This window comes from Apium graveolens, chromosome 5, assembly GCF_009905375.1.
Source record: "Apium graveolens cultivar Ventura chromosome 5, ASM990537v1, whole genome shotgun sequence".
Lineage (NCBI taxonomy): Eukaryota > Viridiplantae > Streptophyta > Magnoliopsida > Apiales > Apiaceae > Apium > Apium graveolens.
Window position 1 is genome coordinate 40,736,750 of NC_133651.1, and position 13,136 is coordinate 40,749,885.

General features: G+C 36.9%; 1 non-coding gene across 1 annotated transcript; it reads left to right on the forward strand.

The window, feature by feature from the left end:
* Positions 1-13,000: 13,000 nt before the first annotated feature.
* On the forward strand, positions 13,001-13,107 carry LOC141662967 (small nucleolar RNA R71). Its single transcript, XR_012551064.1, has one exon. It is a non-coding gene; the product is annotated as a small nucleolar RNA R71 (small nucleolar RNA).
* Positions 13,108-13,136: the final 29 nt, after the last annotated feature.

Here is a 13,136-nt window from a genome sequence, read left to right on the forward strand (position 1 = left end):
AGTGGGTTGATATTGTAGTTTGTTGTTATGATTTAGAGTTTGGGATTTGGAATGGTAGTGAAATGGAATGGTAATTGTTGTGGTTTTGATTTAAAGGAACTTAAGTATGATTAAAGTTAAGTTTAAGCATAAGTATGAATGATTAAATTGAATTGGTTGGGGTTGTTATGATGTGATAAGGATGGATGTTTGTTGTGTGTTGGATTTGAGGTTGGTTTGTGGTTGGTTTTGTATGGTTTAAAATTGGGAAATCGCGTAAACATAGCCGTCGTAACGTCCGATTTTCTTTGGACTGTTTTTGTGCATAGCATTAGGACCCGAGAACCCCCTGCTAGAATATGACCACTGCCATGTTTAGATAGCTCATGTTACGAGCTTCGTTTTGATATGTAGTTCGTTCGATTCCGATGCACGGTTTAGGAGAAACGACCGTTTCAAGTAACGGCGTTTCGCGAACGAAACTTTTTCCCTCGCCTTACTTTGAAATGTAGGTTAAAGACCAAAAAGGGTTAATTAATGTATGAAACATTTATGGTAAGTGTGTTAGGCAGTTGGTAAGACATTCGCGAAGGAATCGCTTTAAAACTCGTAAAGGTTAAATTATTAAAAATGGTGGAGCCGAGGGTACCCGAGTGACTTAAGCAAATCAGTGAGCGCAAAACAAGCGTTAGAGTCTAAGTTAGTTAAAGTATAGATTTACAAGTGATTTTGGTTTAATTCCAACTTACTTGTTGTTTATAGGTTATCAGACTCGTCCCGAGCCTTTCTCACCCCCAAGTCGCTCAGGCAAGTATTCTATCCGTTATACTGTTGTTGTGATGAATATATGTATTTGCATTATCTTGCGATAGATGCATGTTGGATAATTAGCAAATGATGCGATATATTGTAGCATGTGATATGGTATATATGCATGCCTGTTTCATATTCTTGGAATATATATCTGTTGGTTCAGTTGATAATACCTATGCTAGAGGATAGCGGTAACTTGCATATACCCTTAGTATAGGGACCTAAAGGTGAAAATATTTTCTAAAACCGGGAGTCGAGGATCCCGAGTAATTTTGTATATATGGATATGGATATATATATATATATATGGTTATAGTTTCCAAACTATTAATCGAATAAGGTTTATTCGATAACTTTATTTTATTAATGAATATTATCTTGAATATTCATTCGAGGACTTATGACTCCTTTATATTATTTATTGAATATTACTTGGATATTCATTTGAGGATGTATGACTCCTTTATTTTATTTAATGAATATTATTTATAATATTCATTCGAGGTATTATGACTCGGCTTATTATTTAATGAATATTATTTCGAATATTCATTTGAGGGCTTATTACTCAGCTTATTTTATTTATTGAATATTATTTGAATATTCATTTGAGGATCTATGACTCCGAGTATTTGCTGAGGTATATTCTTTATTTTATTAAAGAATAAGGTGTCAATAATCAAACTTATTTTCGATTATTCAACTAAAGATAATACTTTCATATAAGTATATCTTTGATTATTTAGTACTCGTTTCAAGTATAAGTTTTAATACTTCTACTTCAATTATTTTTATAAAGATAATTCTTTATGGGAATATTATTTAAATAATAATATTCAGACATTTTCTAAATATACTGGGGACTGATTTACTTCATCAAATCAGTTTTACTCCAAACACTCTTTAAAGTGTTTTCGAGTCTTTAAAATGATTTTCAAAAGTTAGAGCGGATCCCAAAACTATTTTTATATTTAAGATCTTCCTTTTAAAAAGGGGATTTAAATACTCGCTCAAAACCTGGGGGATCCGGCTCGGTGGTGTGTTTTATATTCGCAACAAGGTTGCTGTCTTGGTAAAAGAGTTTTTGATTACTTACCCAATATTCGGGAAGTAAAATTCTTGGAACAAGTTAATCCATTAACAGGCATCGCCTGGGAAATATCGGTGAGTTTTCCTTTCCAACTAGATACGACTTCTTGGTGGAGCCGTATCAACAAGTTTCTACTTGGGGAAAGGGGGAAACGAGCTTTACGTTTCAGAGTCATGGATTTCATCTGAACTAGGAGTGGCGTAAGTGGTCGAGTAGCGCCGGCCCAGCCTTATTATATTGGCCCAAATGGCCTGGAAGTTCCGCTAAGGCGGTCCATTCCCTAGGAGTTCAGTGTTCGGTTGACAAGTAAATCCGACAGGTTCTCCTCTACATGTAGAAAATGGTGGGGTTGTACTACTACGACTGATCATCGTAAGTGGTCTTCCTGGCGCGGTAAACTCCCGTAATGAGTTCATCATCCATTTGGATAATTCTGCAACACTACCCGTAGCATTTCGATTGAAAGGCTACTAATGGGTGGTTGCCGAAGCATTGACAGGGTCAAACATTTTTATTGGTGTATCCATTGAATGAAGTATCTCGTAACTTCATTTCTTTTCAAAATATTTCAAAGATCAAACATTTTTAAGTTTTACTTGTGGTCTCATCTATGGGATGACCCCGTGAATTTTATTATACTTTGAACAGTGGTAGTTCAAGTAGCTTTATAAATGATATAAGTATAGTGAAGTATTTGGTAACTTCATCCCTTGTTTTTACTTATATCTAGTAAGTAATTATCTTACTCATGATAAAAGATTCTAGTAAGTATCCATTTAGATACTTATATTATTGTTATCACTATATATTATCTTGCGAGCTGTAAGGCTCACTCTTGCTTTATTTCTTCATCACACAACAACAGTTAGGAAAGATGGCCAGACTCCAGCAGACCCATCGCAAGCGCGTGGGAAGCGTCCCTCGTCTTCCCGATGATGTTGTGGCTGCTATAGCTGCAGAGGTAGATCCATTGGTAGATCAGGCATTCTATTTTGAGAATCAAATTATGTATAATTATAACTTGTGGCAGATAATGGCAATTAACTGTAAATTTATCAAGTAATTATTTTGGGTTGTAATAACTTTTAAATTATGGATTCAAAGACTTGTACTTATTTAAATTTCATCTCTGAGACTATAACGGGTTGTGGTGTGTGTTAGTGTGGGGTCACAGCATAAGGTTATTATTATTAATTAAGTGAAGTGATATTGTGGAGAGAAAGACCGTGACGACCCGGATCCCCGACCCCGGATCTGGGGGTGTTACAGAAATGGTATCAGAGCTAAGCGTTATAAACCTCAGAGATGATGGGACGTTAAGATAATAAGTTCACAAAGATAATAAGAACTCTTGCCAAGTTCATAGTCGGGCTACCTAACGTAGTACTGACAGTTAAAACCCTTATGGGAACCCTTATAAATATCGTGATAGGAGCGTAGTTCGTTATCGTATATGGTAACGGGACTCCGAACCCTGATGTTGAGGAGCAACATCGCGATAATATTTTATTACTAATTGGAGATCGGATTGTGGATCCGATAGAGTGTCCTAATGCAGGACCGGATGATGTTGATATTGAGGATTTAGCGGTTGAGGATGTTGTCCTAGAAGGGATAGTTGTTGAGGAGGATCCCATGGAGGATCCTGACAGGATTGGATAAAGGACCACTGATGAATTGATGACCATGGTTTGGTCGACTACCAGAGGTAGGATTGGCCGGTCACTACCGGAGGTTCGTTCAAGTTGTAAAGATAGTAGCCCCTTTAACGCGGCTTACTCGTAAGACTGAGAAGTTTGAATGGACAGAGAAATGCGAGAACAGCTTTCAAGAACTGAAGCAAAGATTGGTGATGGCCCCTATGCTGGCGTTGCCGGATGGAAAAGGAGATTTTGTGAAGTATAGTGACGCTTCGCACTAGGGCTTAGGGTGCGTGCTTATGCAGCACGGTAAGGTAATCGCGTACATGTCAAGACAATTAAGGTAATATGAAATTCGATATCCCCGCCCATGAGCTTATGCTCGTGGCAATAGTTTTGCCCTAAAGGTTTGAGGCACTACTTGTATGGAGAGAAGTATGAGATTCACAAACCATAAGTACTCTAGTACATTTTCCCATAGAGAGAGCTCAACATATGCCAGAGGAGGCGGTTAGAGCTAATCAAGAATTATGATTGGGAGATTCTTTATCATTCGGGGAAAGCCAATGTGGTGGCTGATGCCCTTAGTAAGAAGGAGAGACTCAAGAGGTTAATGTCTTTGGGAAAGTTGATAAGAGAATTTGAAAAAAAAAAAATGGAAATAGATATGAAGGTAACCGGAGCCGGTACCGAAAAGCTGTTTGAGATTGCAATACAGTCCGAATTATCGGAAAAGAGCATATTGTGCCAGAGAAAGGTGATGAATGAAGGCAGAGAGCCAACAAATAAATATGAGATTAATACCGAGAAAGAGGATAAGGGAATAATGAGGTATTCCTATAGAATTTGGGTTTCGAAAGTTCAAGAGCGTAAGGATGAGAACTTAGATGAGAGCCATAGTTTGAGGAATAAGATTTAGAGCAAACCCTGAACGTGATAGTCAGGGAGGTCGCTATCAGGATAGAAGGAACCCATGACATAATGGAGAGGAAAATGAGGATTTTAAATTAAAAGATGACCCCAATTATGGGGAGTAGGATGAAACATTTCATACTAAGGAAACAGAAAGTCGAGTAAGGAAAGGAGAACCGAGACGGTACTCCTATACGGCAATTCATGGACCTATCTAGACAGAACTTAGACTATTATCCCCAACCACCACCCTGAGGGGACAATGCGGCAGGAAATTCTTTCATGACCTTTAAATCGTTAAGCTCTCAGAGTTCCAAGGAACAGGTTGACCTAGTCGAGGCAAGAGCCTGGCTAAAGGAAATATAGGAATCATTTGAGATTCTGAATGATTGACGAATCACAAAAGACTGTTTTTATCACTCACCCTCCTAAGAGAGAGACCACCTGCTGGTGAAAGGCCAAGGAAGGCACGGAGCAAGAGATTATAATAAACTGATTTAAGTCCAGTCAATTGTTTTCGGGAAAGTAATTCCCAAAGATAAGGAGATAGTGTAAAGCTTTAGAGTCAGAACAAAGGCAGACGAGTATGATAAATTATGAATCTAAGTTGTAAAAGTTGTCAAGATTCGTTCTGAGGACACGAATCCAGAATGACGGGATGTTTGAAATCAATGCTTATGTTGTGTTAGTTCATGAAATAATGATAAGGGAGTTGGGTATGAGGAAACCCTAAAGACTCGTAGCAATAGAAATAGAAAAGTATGTAATCGTCAGGATGAGGGTGATTCACCATGAGTTAAAATTGATGGTTAAGGGCATAAGAGATACATATATTTTATCCCTTGTAAGTTGGGAAGATTCGAGGAAACCTTGAGATAATTCGAAGGATAAATAATGAGACGCGGATAGACTGAGGAGACAAGAAAGTAAGAAATTAAGAAAATTGGATGAAGGAAGTGACCTTCAAGAAGGTGAAGTGTAAGATCGGTGGCATGATACCCAGAAAGGGAGACGCCAGATATGAAAGATATCCCAACATTGAGGTGACTGTTGAGATAAACAACAAAAGTAAATAAGGAATTATTAAGAAGGAGTTCACGTTGAACATGACCAATATCTTCCAGGTCATCCTTGTTATCGTTACCAAATTAGGCAAGAAAAGCAGATAACCATTTTTATCTTTTGGAGGCCATGTGGATTGACCTTAACTTGAATAAGGATGCTATTGTGAAATTCGGTATAGACTATCGAGGTGGAAATGATTGAATAAGATACCCTTATCAGGGATATATGACTTTATTTATCCATGGAAGGATGCTTGTACCTTTTTAAAGGTGGAATTAAGGATAGAACATCGGTAACTTAAAACGAATCCTAGGGGAATGCATAAAGGTTGGCATTTCACCCTTAATAGGGATAGTATGAGTTTTGACAGTATGAATTGGAAAGGATTAAGGTAATAATAACCTTTAAGGATCAGTGGAGAAATTTTTCAGAAGTATATAGACAATGGTTCTAGTATCAGTAAATGGTATTTTGATATGCCCTGTATATAGGGAATACAGGAGGAACGATTGAAGGATAACCTTAGAGGTTTTACAAGGAGAAAGGAAATATTCGAAATTATCAAGAATAAAAATGTTGATAAAGGAAATATGACATAATTATAATGATGCCAAGTGGGGCACGTGTTAACCCACGAGAAAGTATGGATCGAACCAGTAAAGGTCGAAATTATTCAGGGCAATTAAGACTTAAGATAAAAGATGTTCTAAGTATGATTGAGAGTCAGTCGTGACAGTGATTAACCTCTAAAGACTGAGGCAATAACTTATGGAAAAATGGTGATATTTTTTTTTACTCATCAGATTTTAAGGAATACATCTTCACAAAAGCAGTGATTGAAATAAGGTAGAAAATTTATTTGGAGGTGGTTAAAATGACATTGACAATAAGGAAATTTTAATATCAGGAAAGGCCAAAGAGGTGGTCGACACTTTAAAGGTAAGAGGATAATTGTAGGCGCTTGTGCCAAAGAATACAGTGATGATGGTTAAAGCTGTGAAGGTTGTATTATGGTTTAGAAGATTGACATTCCTTCTGATGACTGTGCAATACCCAACCGTAATAGTAGTTGGTAAAAGTTTAATTCGTGTAATCGCCATGAACGGGCTATCTATCTTAGGAGGTCCTATCTTGGGATAAGCCAGGACCATGTTTCCAAAAGGACTAGACGAACCTTTGAGTTAAGTCTTCTATTTAAGGCATATGATTAAGAATGGTATTAACCTGCTATCGTTGCTTTGATTGAAACTCTTCTGCAATTTTATCTGCTTCATGTCATGAAAGTACGTCAGAGTTTGGAGTGTTCTTCATGAATTGTGATTGGTGGTTATGTTAACTCCTTAGGAGAATTAGATACGAGATGTATGGACTCCGTATGGTTAGCTATTAAGACTTCATGGAAAATGAATGACTACAGTAGGTCAGTGGTGGACCATAGTAAGGCAGCAATGATTCTACGAGTAATGAGCTGATTATAACCGTGAGAGTTGTATTGGAATGGATGTTGAGATTGAATACCACTAATCGGGTAGTGGTAGTGTATAAGTTATCATTGATAGACTAATTAAGTAGAGTATCTACCTATTGAATATTTATTATTTCTTATCAATAGAGAGCCGTATTATTATACGAGGAAGGTTGCGATGCGAGCATAGAATCCTAGTAACGGTGATACATAGAATGAGATCCCAGATTCGATTTTCGATGTCGAGGGAGTTTCAAAGGTGATTGTGTATAAGCTCGAGGAAGAGCATGGGTCCATAGAATGATGGACGGGATAGAGAAAATATTTAGGCACGTGAAATGCGATGCTATAATACTTGATGTTGATATAAATACATATATGTTTTGTTCTCCTATGACAAACCTCTATAGTTCAGAGGTAGGTTCCAAGCCAGATATTTTGTGGCTGTATATTTTTTTCATATATACAATTCTCTTCAATTCGTTCTTTTCTCTTCTTTTCATTTCATGTAAGCTGAGAAGAACAACCCTTCCAGAAGGGGAGGTATTGCCGAATGACTATCTATCTTTGTGATAGAAGCCTAGTAGGATACCATCTATTGTTTAGTTGCTTGTCAAGTACTAAAGGCTGGCCACCTTCTGTACTAACTATGCGATATAACAAGTGTTCATGATCATAGTGATCTCTCAACAAATTCCTTTACTTCTATTTGATTGATCAAATTTTGGAAAATAGAAACAACTGAAAAAGGAGTAATAAAGTGGTGGTAGTATGCGGAATGGAAACACATTCGTGATACTAAGGTTGACGTGGTTATTAAAAGGTTATAGAATGCTAACGAGCAAAAGTATAACCAGTATAATATTAGGAACCGAAGGTGATAGCGATAACGAACTGGAAAAGAATGGGTATTAAGAAGCAAAAGCTATAATGCTAGAAGCTATAATGAGAGTTTGTGCAATAGACTTGAAAGAAATTGGAATGATCACATAACGCGGATTGAGTTATCTTACGACAATAGATCATATGTCATTATCGAGATGTCGCCTTATGAGATCCTTGAGGGAAGACAATGTCGATCTCCCTTATGTTAGGATGAAGTTGTAGAGCGCAAGATGCTCGGACCCGCAGTAGTCCAAAGGACCAAGGATATGATAGATCTAATCAGAGGACGGCTGGTAGTAGCCCAAGATGGACATGATAAGTATGTTGATTTGACACGAAAGGATAAAGAGTATGAAATAGGGGACCTAGTAATGATATAGGTATCCCTTGGAAAGGATTGATGAGGTTCGGAAAGAAAGGAAAGCTAAGTCTACAATTCGTTGGACCCTTGGATATATTAAGACGTTTGGGAAGTTAGCATATGAGCTAGCCCTAACCCCGAACATGTAGCAGGTCGTAACGTGTTTCACGTATCAATGTTAAGGAAGTGTAATTCAGATGCCAGATAAATAGAGGCATATGAGCGCATAGATATGCAACCCGACATAACCTATATGGAGCAACCAGGAAGGGTTATAGAGTAAAAAGGAACAAGTGCTTAGGAGAAGGATTATCAAACTAGGCAGAGTTTGGTGGTAGAACCACAATGTGGGAAAATTGACTCGAGAGTTAGAAAGTGTAATGCTAAGAAAGTATCCCCATTTGTTTTCTATCTGATTCCGGGACGGAATCCTTTTAAGGAGGGGAGACTGTAATAACCCCAATTTTTGAGAAATTTTGAAACCCTTATGAATAGTGTTTTTGCTGAACGAGAAAACTTTTCATGCCACGTTATGTAGGGGTTCTGTTATTGATCTTATGGGATATTATTAGTACTCTATGAAGTATATAAGTGTATGTAAAGATCGTTAGAATCCAATTCCGAACACTTTGGTTTTTCCCGGAAATCCACAAGATACGGAGAGAATTGAGTATAAGGTAACAGGATAAAAAGGATTTAAATTAAAGGATTATAATAGAGGATCATAAAAAGGAATATAATGTATTGAGAAAGGTTAAGGGAACCTAAGTAATAAGATCCCGGGTATGATCCTTCAAACGATAAACGAGAACGAAAGTTAAGCGAATCGTATAACAGATCAGCGGTCATTAGGCAAACGATTAGGAAGATAATCAAAGGGATTAGTGGGAATGATGTCATCCAACCAATAGAAAGAGGACAAGGAAGGGAGGATGACATCATGAGGATGACATAAGCATGACATGGGAAGGAAGGAGGTGGGGTTGAATGAGAACCACACAAATTCAAGGGCAAGAAGGTAATTGACTAAAGCAAGCACAAAAAACCAATCAACCAAGCCAAGTAAAATCATTTTCATCAAAAATAAAAAGCAACCAAGGCCTTGTTCTTGAAGCTCTCGGCTTTTTACTATTCATTAGGCAAGAATTTTCAAAAATTCAAGATCCAAGCTTCCTAAATTGGTGAGTAAATTCCCTAATCATCTTCATGCATAGTTCGGGCTATACCATGAGTTTAAGCCATCAATTCCTTCTCAATCTTCTTCATTTAATCAAAGAAGAAGACAATGAATAGTGTTTTCAAGTTTTTAACTTGAACTTTTTCTTGTTTTTCTTGAAGATCCAAGCATTCTTAAGACTTCTCAAAGCTTCTTAAGGCTTCCTAGCTCCACCCACCACTTCAAGGAAGGTATACCATCTCCAAACCCTAGATTCCTATATATTATAAGATGATTTTTATTAGTGGGTTGATATTGTAGTTTGTTGTTATGATTTAGAGTTTGGGATTTGGAATGGTAGTGAAATGGAATGGTAATTGTTGTGGTTTTGATTTAAAGGAACTTAAGTATGATTAAAGTTAAGTTTAAGCATAAGTATGAATGATTAAATTGAATTGGTTGGGGTTGTTATGATGTGATAAGGATGGATGTTTGTTGTGTGTTGGATTTGAGGTTGGTTTGTGGTTGGTTTTGTATGGTTTAAAATTGGGAAATCGCGTAAACATAGCCGTCGTAACGTCCGATTTTCTTTGGACTGTTTTTGTGCATAGCATTAGGACCCGAGAACCCCCTGCTAGAATATGACCACTGCCATGTTTAGATAGCTCATGTTACGAGCTTCGTTTTGATATGTAGTTCGTTCGATTCCGATGCACGGTTTAGGAGAAACGACCGTTTCAAGTAACGGCGTTTCGCGAACGAAACTTTTTCCCTCGCCTTACTTTGAAATGTAGGTTAAAGACCAAAAAGGGTTAATTAATGTATGAAACATTTATGGTAAGTGTGTTAGGCAGTTGGTAAGACATTCGCGAAGGAATCGCTTTAAAACTCGTAAAGGTTAAATTATTAAAAATGGTGGAGCCGAGGGTACCCGAGTGACTTAAGCAAATCAGTGAGCGCAAAACAAGCGTTAGAGTCTAAGTTAGTTAAAGTATAGATTTACAAGTGATTTTGGTTTAATTCCAACTTACTTGTTGTTTATAGGTTATCAGACTCGTCCCGAGCCTTTCTCACCCCCAAGTCGCTCAGGCAAGTATTCTATCCGTTATACTGTTGTTGTGATGAATATATGTATTTGCATTATCTTGCGATAGATGCATGTTGGATAATTAGCAAATGATGCGATATATTGTAGCATGTGATATGGTATATATGCATGCCTGTTTCATATTCTTGGAATATATATCTGTTGGTTCAGTTGATAATACCTATGCTAGAGGATAGCGGTAACTTGCATATACCCTTAGTATAGGGACCTAAAGGTGAAAATATTTTCTAAAACCGGGAGTCGAGGATCCCGAGTAATTTTGTATATATGGATATGGATATATATATATATATGGTTATAGTTTCCAAACTATTAATCGAATAAGGTTTATTCGATAACTTTATTTTATTAATGAATATTATCTTGAATATTCATTCGAGGACTTATGACTCCTTTATATTATTTATTGAATATTACTTGGATATTCATTTGAGGATGTATGACTCCTTTATTTTATTTAATGAATATTATTTATAATATTCATTCGAGGTATTATGACTCGGCTTATTATTTAATGAATATTATTTCGAATATTCATTTGAGGGCTTATTACTCAGCTTATTTTATTTATTGAATATTATTTGAATATTCATTTGAGGATCTATGACTCCGAGTATTTGCTGAGGTATATTCTTTATTTTATTAAAGAATAAGGTGTCAATAATCAAACTTATTTTCGATTATTCAACTAAAGATAATACTTTCATATAAGTATATCTTTGATTATTTAGTACTCGTTTCAAGTATAAGTTTTAATACTTCTACTTCAATTATTTTTATAAAGATAATTCTTTATGGGAATATTATTTAAATAATAATATTCAGACATTTTCTAAATATACTGGGGACTGATTTACTTCATCAAATCAGTTTTACTCCAAACACTCTTTAAAGTGTTTTCGAGTCTTTAAAATGATTTTCAAAAGTTAGAGCGGATCCCAAAACTATTTTTATATTTAAGATCTTCCTTTTAAAAAGGGGATTTAAATACTCGCTCAAAACCTGGGGGATCCGGCTCGGTGGTGTGTTTTATATTCGCAACAAGGTTGCTGTCTTGGTAAAAGAGTTTTTGATTACTTACCCAATATTCGGGAAGTAAAATTCTTGGAACAAGTTAATCCATTAACAGGCATCGCCTGGGAAATATCGGTGAGTTTTCCTTTCCAACTAGATACGACTTCTTGGTGGAGCCGTATCAACAAGTTTCTACTTGGGGAAAGGGGGAAACGAGCTTTACGTTTCAGAGTCATGGATTTCATCTGAACTAGGAGTGGCGTAAGTGGTCGAGTAGCGCCGGCCCAGCCTTATTATATTGGCCCAAATGGCCTGGAAGTTCCGCTAAGGCGGTCCATTCCCTAGGAGTTCAGTGTTCGGTTGACAAGTAAATCCGACAGGTTCTCCTCTACATGTAGAAAATGGTGGGGTTGTACTACTACGACTGATCATCGTAAGTGGTCTTCCTGGCGCGGTAAACTCCCGTAATGAGTTCATCATCCATTTGGATAATTCTGCAACACTACCCATAGCATTTCGATTGAAAGGCTACTAATGGGTGGTTGCCGAAGCATTGACAGGGTCAAACATTTTTATTGGTGTATCCATTGAATGAAGTATCTCGTAACTTCATTTCTTTTCAAAATATTTCAAAGATCAAATATTTTTAAGTTTTACTTGTGGTCTCATCTATGGGATGACCCCGTGAATTTTATTATACTTTGAACAGTGGTAGTTCAAGTAGCTTTATAAATGATATAAGTATAGTGAAGTATTTGGTAACTTCATCCCTTGTTTTTACTTATATCTAGTAAGTAATTATCTTACTCATGATAAAAGATTCTAGTAAGTATCCATTTAGATACTTATATTATTGTTATCACTATATATTATCTTGCGAGCTGTAAGGCTCACTCTTGCTTTATTTCTTCATCACACAACAACAGTTAGGAAAGATGGCCAGACTCCAGCAGACCCATCGCAAGCGCGTGGGAAGCGTCCCTCGTCTTCCCGATGATGTTGTGGCTGCTATAGCTGCAGAGGTAGATCCATTGGTAGATCAGGCATTCTATTTTGAGAATCAAATTATGTATAATTATAACTTGTGGCAGATAATGGCAATTAACTGTAAATTTATCAAGTAATCATTTTGGCTTGTAATAACTTTTAAATTGTGGATTCAAAGACTTGTACTTATTTAAATTTCATCTCTGAGACTATAACGGGTTGTGGTGTGTGTTAGTGTGGGGTCACAGCATAAGGTTATTATTATTAATTAAGTGAAGTGATATTGTGGAGAGAAAGACCGTGACGACCCGGATCCCCGACCCCGGATCTGGGGGTGTTACAACCTTGCCCCGAGTTAGTCTCTGAGTAGGATTCTGGTATTCATTAGCAGTCATCAGTTCAATTAATTCATAAGCTTCATCGTAGCTTTTAGCCCACAAGGCACCTCCTGATGCTGCATCAAGCATGGGTCTAGAAGTAGCACCAAAACCATTATAGAAACAGTTAATGATTATTCATTCAGGCATCCCATAATGAGGACATTTCCTAAGCATCTCCTTATAACGATCCCAAGCCACGCATAAAGATTTTCCTAATTGCTAAGAAAATTGAGTAAGTGCGTTTCTGATTGCAGCAGTCTTCACCATAGAAAAGAATTTGG